At 43.8% G+C, this 7,629-nt stretch overlaps 1 long non-coding RNA gene across 1 annotated transcript; it reads left to right on the top strand.

Moving 5' to 3' along the window:
• The first annotated feature begins 465 nt into the window (after positions 1-465).
• Positions 466-1,493, top strand: LOC124681480. Its single transcript, XR_006995889.1, has 2 exons — positions 466-709; positions 1,149-1,493. It is a non-coding gene; the product is annotated as an uncharacterized LOC124681480 (long non-coding RNA).
• Positions 1,494-7,629: the final 6,136 nt, after the last annotated feature.

Below are 7,629 nucleotides of genomic sequence, written 5' to 3'. Positions count from 1 at the left end.
TCCCTCAGGCACCGCGCCGCCATGGCCGCCCTTCCTTCTCCGGCCGGTTCCGCGGCATGGCTTCCTCGGGTGAAGTAGGCCGCCGGGGCAAATAGCTGCTGCTTCAGGGGAAAACAGAGCAGGATGTCCACTCGCGCGGCGAAAGACAAACTGCGGGGAGCACGAGGGGGAGACGGGCTGGGCGATGTGCAGGTGAGACAGTGCAGCGCTGCTCCTTGCTGCGGCGGCTCAAGGTGCTAGGCGTGGTGCTGGTGGTGATGTATCAAGGCAGGACGCGATGGTTGCTGCTGGTGCTTGCTCGGCTCGGCTCGGCTCGGTGGTTGGATCGATTTGCTTGGTGGAGAGATTAGCATGCCAGAGCGAGCAGCAGCGCGGCGCGTGATGCCAGAGTGCGGCGCGTGCGGCGCCGCCAAAACATTTAGCTCGTGCGCGGTGCAAACGCGGCAAACCGCAAAGATATTGCGGTCGTGTGCAGCGCAAACGCGGCTCCCGCGGTGTGTCCCGCCTGCAGCGTGAGTTTGCACCACATCATTCGCTCACTCTGCCCACTGCTTCCTTTGTTTGTTGTTCCGGATGGTTCTCCGATACGGATGCTGGCAGGCGAAACCACTGAGAGGTCCGTCTATGCAAGCATCTGGTTGGCTGCTCTGATGACTTGCTTTTATTGATTCAGCCGTACTTTCATCTCAGCCTGCGTCCGTCGGCGTTGGTATATATCCTACACTCAGGTTCATATTCTCTGTTTTTTCAGTTCACTGGATTTGAAGATGTTAAGCTTTAGTCGTTTGTGAACGAATTTGGTCCTTCGGCGTCTTCTCCTGTGGATGTTTGATCTGTATGAACATGGTTAATGGATGCCTTTTCTGCATGCTCTATCTTATGTTGGGTTGAGAACCGTTGTGTCCAACAATTTCATGATTGGCAGCGTGTTAATTTGCCGATTGTTTCGTCAGTTGGTCCATCGGATAGTTCTGCTGCTTCTAGCTCAAGATCTGTTGTTCTTAGACCAGCTGCTCGCGCTGCTGCTGCTTTGTCTGTTCTTTGACGTGGTGTTTACTTATTTCCTAATTTCTGACGAACCCTTCTTTTTATGCCTGTATGCAATTGATGAGTCTTCCTTTGTTCCTGCTGATTCCGCATCTTCAAAGAAAACAAGATGACGATGAAGAAAGAAGAAAGCAAGCACACCACCGCATCTCCCTTCGATGACGACGCTGAGTCCTTCAAGAACGATGGCGAACCTTCAGTCTGTCGCTCCAGATCTTGCCATCTACGATGAGAACTCCGACGCCGAGCACTACTGATGCGCCAAGAAGCAGAAATATTCCTTCCTTATTGTCCTACTTTTTTGCCTGCTTATTTAGCTAGGACAACCGGATATGTATCATGTGAAGTCGACGTAATCTACCTTTTGCTGTATCCGTTTAGACTAGACTACCTGTGAGCTAACTTAATCTGAATTGTATTGGTATTGGTCCGAGAGGACGCCGGAATTTCGACAGAACCAACAAGCCAGAACCAACAAGCCTACACCGTCCGTCAGCTAAGACAACAAGACATTCAGTCAAACAGGAACCATGCATCTGGAACGCAACGAACACACGTATGCTCATCTTCAAAGAAAACATCAAAATTACACTCGGAACAAATCTCCCACCTAACAAAGGCCAATGCCACGGTAATTTACGTTCTCCCATCTTTCCTGTAGCAAGTATTACCTGACACCAGTTCAAAAAAAGTTACCCGATGATTTAATAATCAAATCTAAATGTATTCTAGATTTTTTTCATATGTATTCTACGACTTTATTGCATAATATAAATAGATTGTCTAGAACATATTACCAATATATAAAATTATAGCTCAGAAACTCAATTCGGCACATGGGAGCATATGCTCCTGCCACCGGATTTTTTTTTGAAATATCAACAAAATTCGAACAAAAATTTCGCAGGTTACTTATAGCACTGCTACTATACACTACCATCTCAGTCTTTGAACAAGACCTTTTGAAATGGTTTCAATGGTTTGAAAATGTTTCTAAACTAATAAGAATCACATTAGAGTCAACAAAAGTCAAATCAAATGGAGAGAAGTTAAATGGTGAGAAAATTCCATTTTTCCCTTACATACACTTTGGCCAACTTTGCAAATCTTCACCCAAGGCCACCATTGCTTGATCTCTTGCTTGTAGAATGCTTATATATGTTAAAAAAACACAATTGCATCAATGAAACAAGAATCAAACCAATGCAACTCTCAAAACCTTCACACATATGATAATGGTCATATGTCCCATTTTTATTATCTTCACCACTTTGCACCCCTGGTTTTGACTTTTCTCCAACCAAACTTGGTCAACTTTTGCCATGTCATCCAAGACCAAGTGAAAGTGAACAACTTTCATGTTGACCATTAGTGCTAATGTTGACCAGGTTGACCAGTATAGATTTGACAAGAAGAGACTTTGAAACTATGTGAAGATAACCCCAAATTTGAAATCTCACAAACCTTTGCCAAATTGGACACCACCACCACCATTCTTTCTCTTTAATTATATGATTGAGCTCCACCAAAAAGAAATCCAAAATTTGACCAAAAGTTTCATGCGGCCATTTCCTCAAACACCTTGCAGACACAATCTGGAAATTGCAATACATGCTATTATCCTCTGGATTCTTGCCTAAACCCCTTTCTCCCTTTGATCATTGTTGCTCTAGTACCATCTCTGCATCATCCTATGCCCTGCATCCCTAAGAAAAGTGAAGCCATGATCAACTTTGGCCATGCCAAGTCCCATGCCGGCCACCCAAGCACTCAATCTCTCCGGCCTCCCTCCCTCGAGTACCATGTCAATTAGGTAGCCTACACCTCACCGAACCTGCTGGTACCATCCCCGGCTCGAACCTTGCACGCCATTGGCCGGAACACGCGTGCCCGGACACGCCGAGAAAACCGCGCCGATCACGCGGTGAGCGCGCCACGGCATGTCACTCGGGACGCGCCGGGACGCCCTGCGCTCGAGCACCCTCGTCCTCCTCCCCGCATCCCTAGGCACCGTGACGAGAACCGCCACCCTCACCTCTACCTCGTAGACGCACTCGATCGACTGCCGCTGCCTTGTCGCCGTCGTCCTCATCTGAGCACCGCCACGAGTACCGTGGTACAAAGCACACGCGCCCGAGCGATCCTATCACGCCCTGGACGCAACAGCTACGCCTTGAGCATCGATGGGATGTCGCCTACAAGATGCTGTCCTCGCCCCGCCCTTTCGCACGCCGGAGCGGCCGCGCCATGGACGCCCTCTCACAGCACCCGCCGGTCACCTCTCCATCTATAAATAGAGGCACCCAAAGCACAACTCCTTCACACCAATCTCTTCCCCTCTCGCAACTGCCTCTCCTCGACCACCCAATTGAACCCCACCTCGCCGGAGCCGCCCCAATTTGAAGCTCGGAGCCGCCGGAGCCCGCAGATCCTCGCCATCGATCCACGCCGCCCCGAGCCTCGCCGCTGTACCAGGGGCCTCTACACCATCGACAACATCGCCTCGACCCTCTCCCTCGATCGTCGGCAGCCTGGAACTCTCCCCGACCCCCTACCTCCGTCGTCAGCACGCCCTCCTCTCGCCGGAGAAGAAGACAAACTACGGCCGTGCGATCATCTCTTAATCCAACGGTCGACATCACAAGGTACCGCTTCGGTGAAACAAAGCCACTGACATGTAGGCCCCACCTCTAGACAGCCCACCAAGCACTGAAGCGTTACTGGGCCAGTTCCTTTGTTTAAACCCATTTCGGCCCATCCAGTTTCCCGCCTAGCCCATTTGTGTTTAATTCAAATATTTAGTTTCAGCAAATTTCAAATACTGATTCTTTATTCAAATTTGAATAACTTTCAAACTACTGAACCAAATTTAGCAAAATACATATCTCTGGAAAGCCCATGAAATTATCTACATTTTGCCACTGGTTTCAACCTCATATCTTGTGTAGATTTTGAATAGCAAACATAACAAAACAGAGACTTTTCAGTTTTCAAATAAATATAGAAAATCAACCAATTTGAATTTTGAAGTGAATCCAATTGCTATAATTCACTTTTAACAAACTCTATTTTACTATGTAAAAATATGATATGGGTTCTGTACATGATCATGGGCTAGAAGCAAAATATTGGCTATGTAGTCAATACTAGTCCTTTTAAACTATTTCAAACTTTAGGAATTTAAACCTATGAGGTGTAGCACCCCATTTAAATCATTTTCTCAAGTGAGATGAAGTAATATGATGACCTCTACTGCATAGGTTCATACTTGCTCACTTGTAGAATTTAAATCAAAATAGTATTTAATTTGCAATAGTTATTTAAATCACATGAGATGATGAATCTCATTTAAATCTTTTCTCTCAAATAATAAGTGTGAAGTGTTGACCTTGGTCAACATGGGATCATCCCTGGTTATTGGAGAAGATTAAATCTTAAGAAGAATTCAATGAGAGGAAATTATTTCTCCCAAATCAAAGAGAAACCCTAATCCAATTTTAAATAAAAGGAAATTATTTTCCTAATATTAAATAAGGAAACCCTAGAATAATTTTTGGATAAATATTAAGTAGTGATGCTAGATCAATGGTGTGAGCCATTAAGGCTAATTAAAGACTGCTTAAGTGTTGTTTGGTGATTTTATCCTCGTATTCGTTTATAGACGCTAGTACCGGAGACTATCAAGAGGAGGAGGTATTCTACCAAGAGGAAGAGCAAGAGAACTTTAATCGCATCACCAATCAAGGCAAGCTAGACTAATCCAAGCTATTTTGTTTGCAAGCTAATATTCTTGCAAAGTGCAAAGCTCTACAAGAGCAAGGCATCCTCACTTTTATTTTATGCTTAATGCTCCTATCCCAAGTTTTTACTATACAAGCTTTACTAAATTTTGTTTATCAAGTACTTTTTGATTCATGATTCACTTAGTTTAGTTATGGAGTAGTACAAGAGTATCAAACTTAGCCTAGAGCAATCCAAGTTACTTAGCACCCCTTATGACTAAGTTGCTAGTGCTAAATTAAAGTTGACTACTATAGATTGGGAACTTGTGAAAACCAATGACTTTGAAAACCCTGGAATGATGAGTCATTCTATTGAAAGATTTTTGAAGGTGAATATGACTTGTGAATGACTTGGTGAATTTTACCAAAAACTGATGGTTGGGTTCGGATGCGATACCATTCCAATTTTACAAGTACCCCCACAATACACGAATCCGGGTAAGGCTTAGCTGGAAATTTATGTGTCTTAGTATGGGTTCCCTCTCGAAACAAGCGTCATCGGGGTTATGCTGGAGGCTGCCTCTACAACAAAAGGAATGATGTGAAATGACGTGAAATGAGGTGAATGTCCGGCCCAAGCCTTGTGCGGTTCCAGTGCTGATCGTCTCGTCTTCACCGGGAGGCCAAGCTCATGGGGAGAGGTGCCTATACTAGGGTATGTAAATGAAAGGTTAGGATTGGTAGTTCGCGTCATCGCGTACGATAAATCGGGGCCGATTACCCCTGACGAACTATTGCAATTGTTGTGGCACAAGTGTACAACCTCTGCAGAGTTTAACCTATTCGAATAGCCGCGTCCGCGGTCATGGAAAGTTGGGAAGGCCATACTGTTCTGTCATCAGAAATTTTCTAAAAATATGAATGGTGAATGGTGACTTGTGATGTGAATTGAAAGGTGACTTTGACTTTGAATCATAACTGAGTTGTGGGAATGACACTAATGTTCCCACTTGAGTTAAGTTAGGCAAATGAGGAGTTTTTTATTACAAATGTTTACGAAATAAAACTAGCTTTCTGCAAATGAAACTAGAGCTTAGAACCCCCTTACTATAGTTGATAGTTTTTACCTTAGTATTAGTTTGCGAGTACTTTAAAGTACTCATGGCTGTGTCCCTGGCTATTCAAATGGCCAGACTATGAAGAGGAGTACCGGAACCCGGAAGAAGGACGAGCGGGACGTCTACGACAACTAGGATCACTCCGACGTCAACGGTTGCTCGTGGAATAGATGGACTACTACTACGCTATTTCGCTTCCGCTATGTGTTACGTAATGGATCAATAGAACTTCTATTATTGTAATAAGACTGGATCATGTGATCCTTTATTTGTAAGACGATTATGTGTTGTAATGAATGATGTGTTGTGATATCAATCTATTATGTCTCGCAAAAACAATATTCCTGGGATTGCGAGGAATGGCATAATAGGCATCTGGACTTAAAAATCCGGGTGTTGACACATTCAACTCCCCGCCATTAAGTATTTTGCTTATTACATTGCTACTAGCATTCTTGGTAGGGAGAACACTAGTAATATATCCAGCTATCATCTTGGTTTTTTAATTGCTGCACTCACTGGGGACACACCTTATCATCTTGGTGCTCTTGTTGCTTGCCGCTTGTCTAACAAGAGGCCTATAGAATGTTGTTTGCTGACAAGGAAGAGAGGGAAGTCCCTTTGCCGCAGCCAGATTTGTTCAGTATTGACAGGAAACCATGGTCGCGCTCTAAGGAGGAGGTGGATGAGCAGCTGAAGATATACGGCTTCCACCAGCAGCATGACTCCGAGGACGCCGAGCCCTCCTACGACTACACCGTCACGTATCCGGGTGCTTCTTCCAGCACATACCTGGAATATGATCCATCTTCGTCGTACTACGGAGGTGCTACTTCATGGGCACCATGGGATTGATCTCCACTTAGGCCAAAAGCCTAAGCTTGGGGGAGGTATACCCGGCATCACTCATTCTTTGCATATTATGGTTGCTGGATACTTGTATATACTTGTTTAGTTTCTTGAAGTGGTTTTCTAATAAGAGGAAGATGATATTTGGGGAAGTGCTGATTGAAAACAGATTCTGGACTGATACTGAAAAATTTCTCAAAAATAGCCAGAACGTTATTTTACGAAGCCAATTTTTGTGCATGTTCCCCAGGTTGTTCTCTAACTTTCATTATTTGAACACTTTTCGAGCTGAGCAGCGGAAGAATTTCTTAAAAATCTATTACTGTACTGCTGTCAAGTTTGACGAATTTCTGCTGCTTTGTGTTTATGTGACTCTTTTAGTTTTCATTTTCTTGCTTTTGCTTTGTTTCTTTCCCAAAACACAAAAAGACCAAAAATATTTCTGTTGTTTCTCTTCACCACTTGTTTACTTTAGTTTCTTGCTTTTATCTTGCTTTATTTGCTATCGTTGGTTTGCTATAAGAAAATCCAAAAAGATTTTGCTTTGTTTGCTTGTTCCCTTTTGTTGTTGTTTCCAAATTCGAAAACACCAAAAATATTTGTTGTTCTTCTTTGGTTTTGTAAAGTTCATTATGAGTTCAATGGTCTTCGGTGGCTGGAGCGTGGTTTTCATTCCATATTCAAGCTACACAAGTGAAAAGGCAATAATGACGATCTACGACAATTCGATTGTGGTGAGAGGCTGGTATGAACTCTATTTGTTTTCATTTTTGTACATATACTCATCCATGTGAGCATGCTTAGTTGGTTCATATGAGGTATATGTCATTTAAGAAAGTCTAGTAGTTCATGATCTCTCATGATTAGCTCCAATTTATTAATATGAGTAGCAT

Source organism: Lolium rigidum, unplaced genomic scaffold (genome assembly GCF_022539505.1).
Source record: "Lolium rigidum isolate FL_2022 unplaced genomic scaffold, APGP_CSIRO_Lrig_0.1 contig_44665_1, whole genome shotgun sequence".
In the NCBI taxonomy this organism is placed as follows: domain Eukaryota; kingdom Viridiplantae; phylum Streptophyta; class Magnoliopsida; order Poales; family Poaceae; genus Lolium; species Lolium rigidum.
The sequence above is the reverse complement of the archived record's forward strand: the minus strand, read 5'-3'. Positions and strand labels throughout refer to the sequence as shown.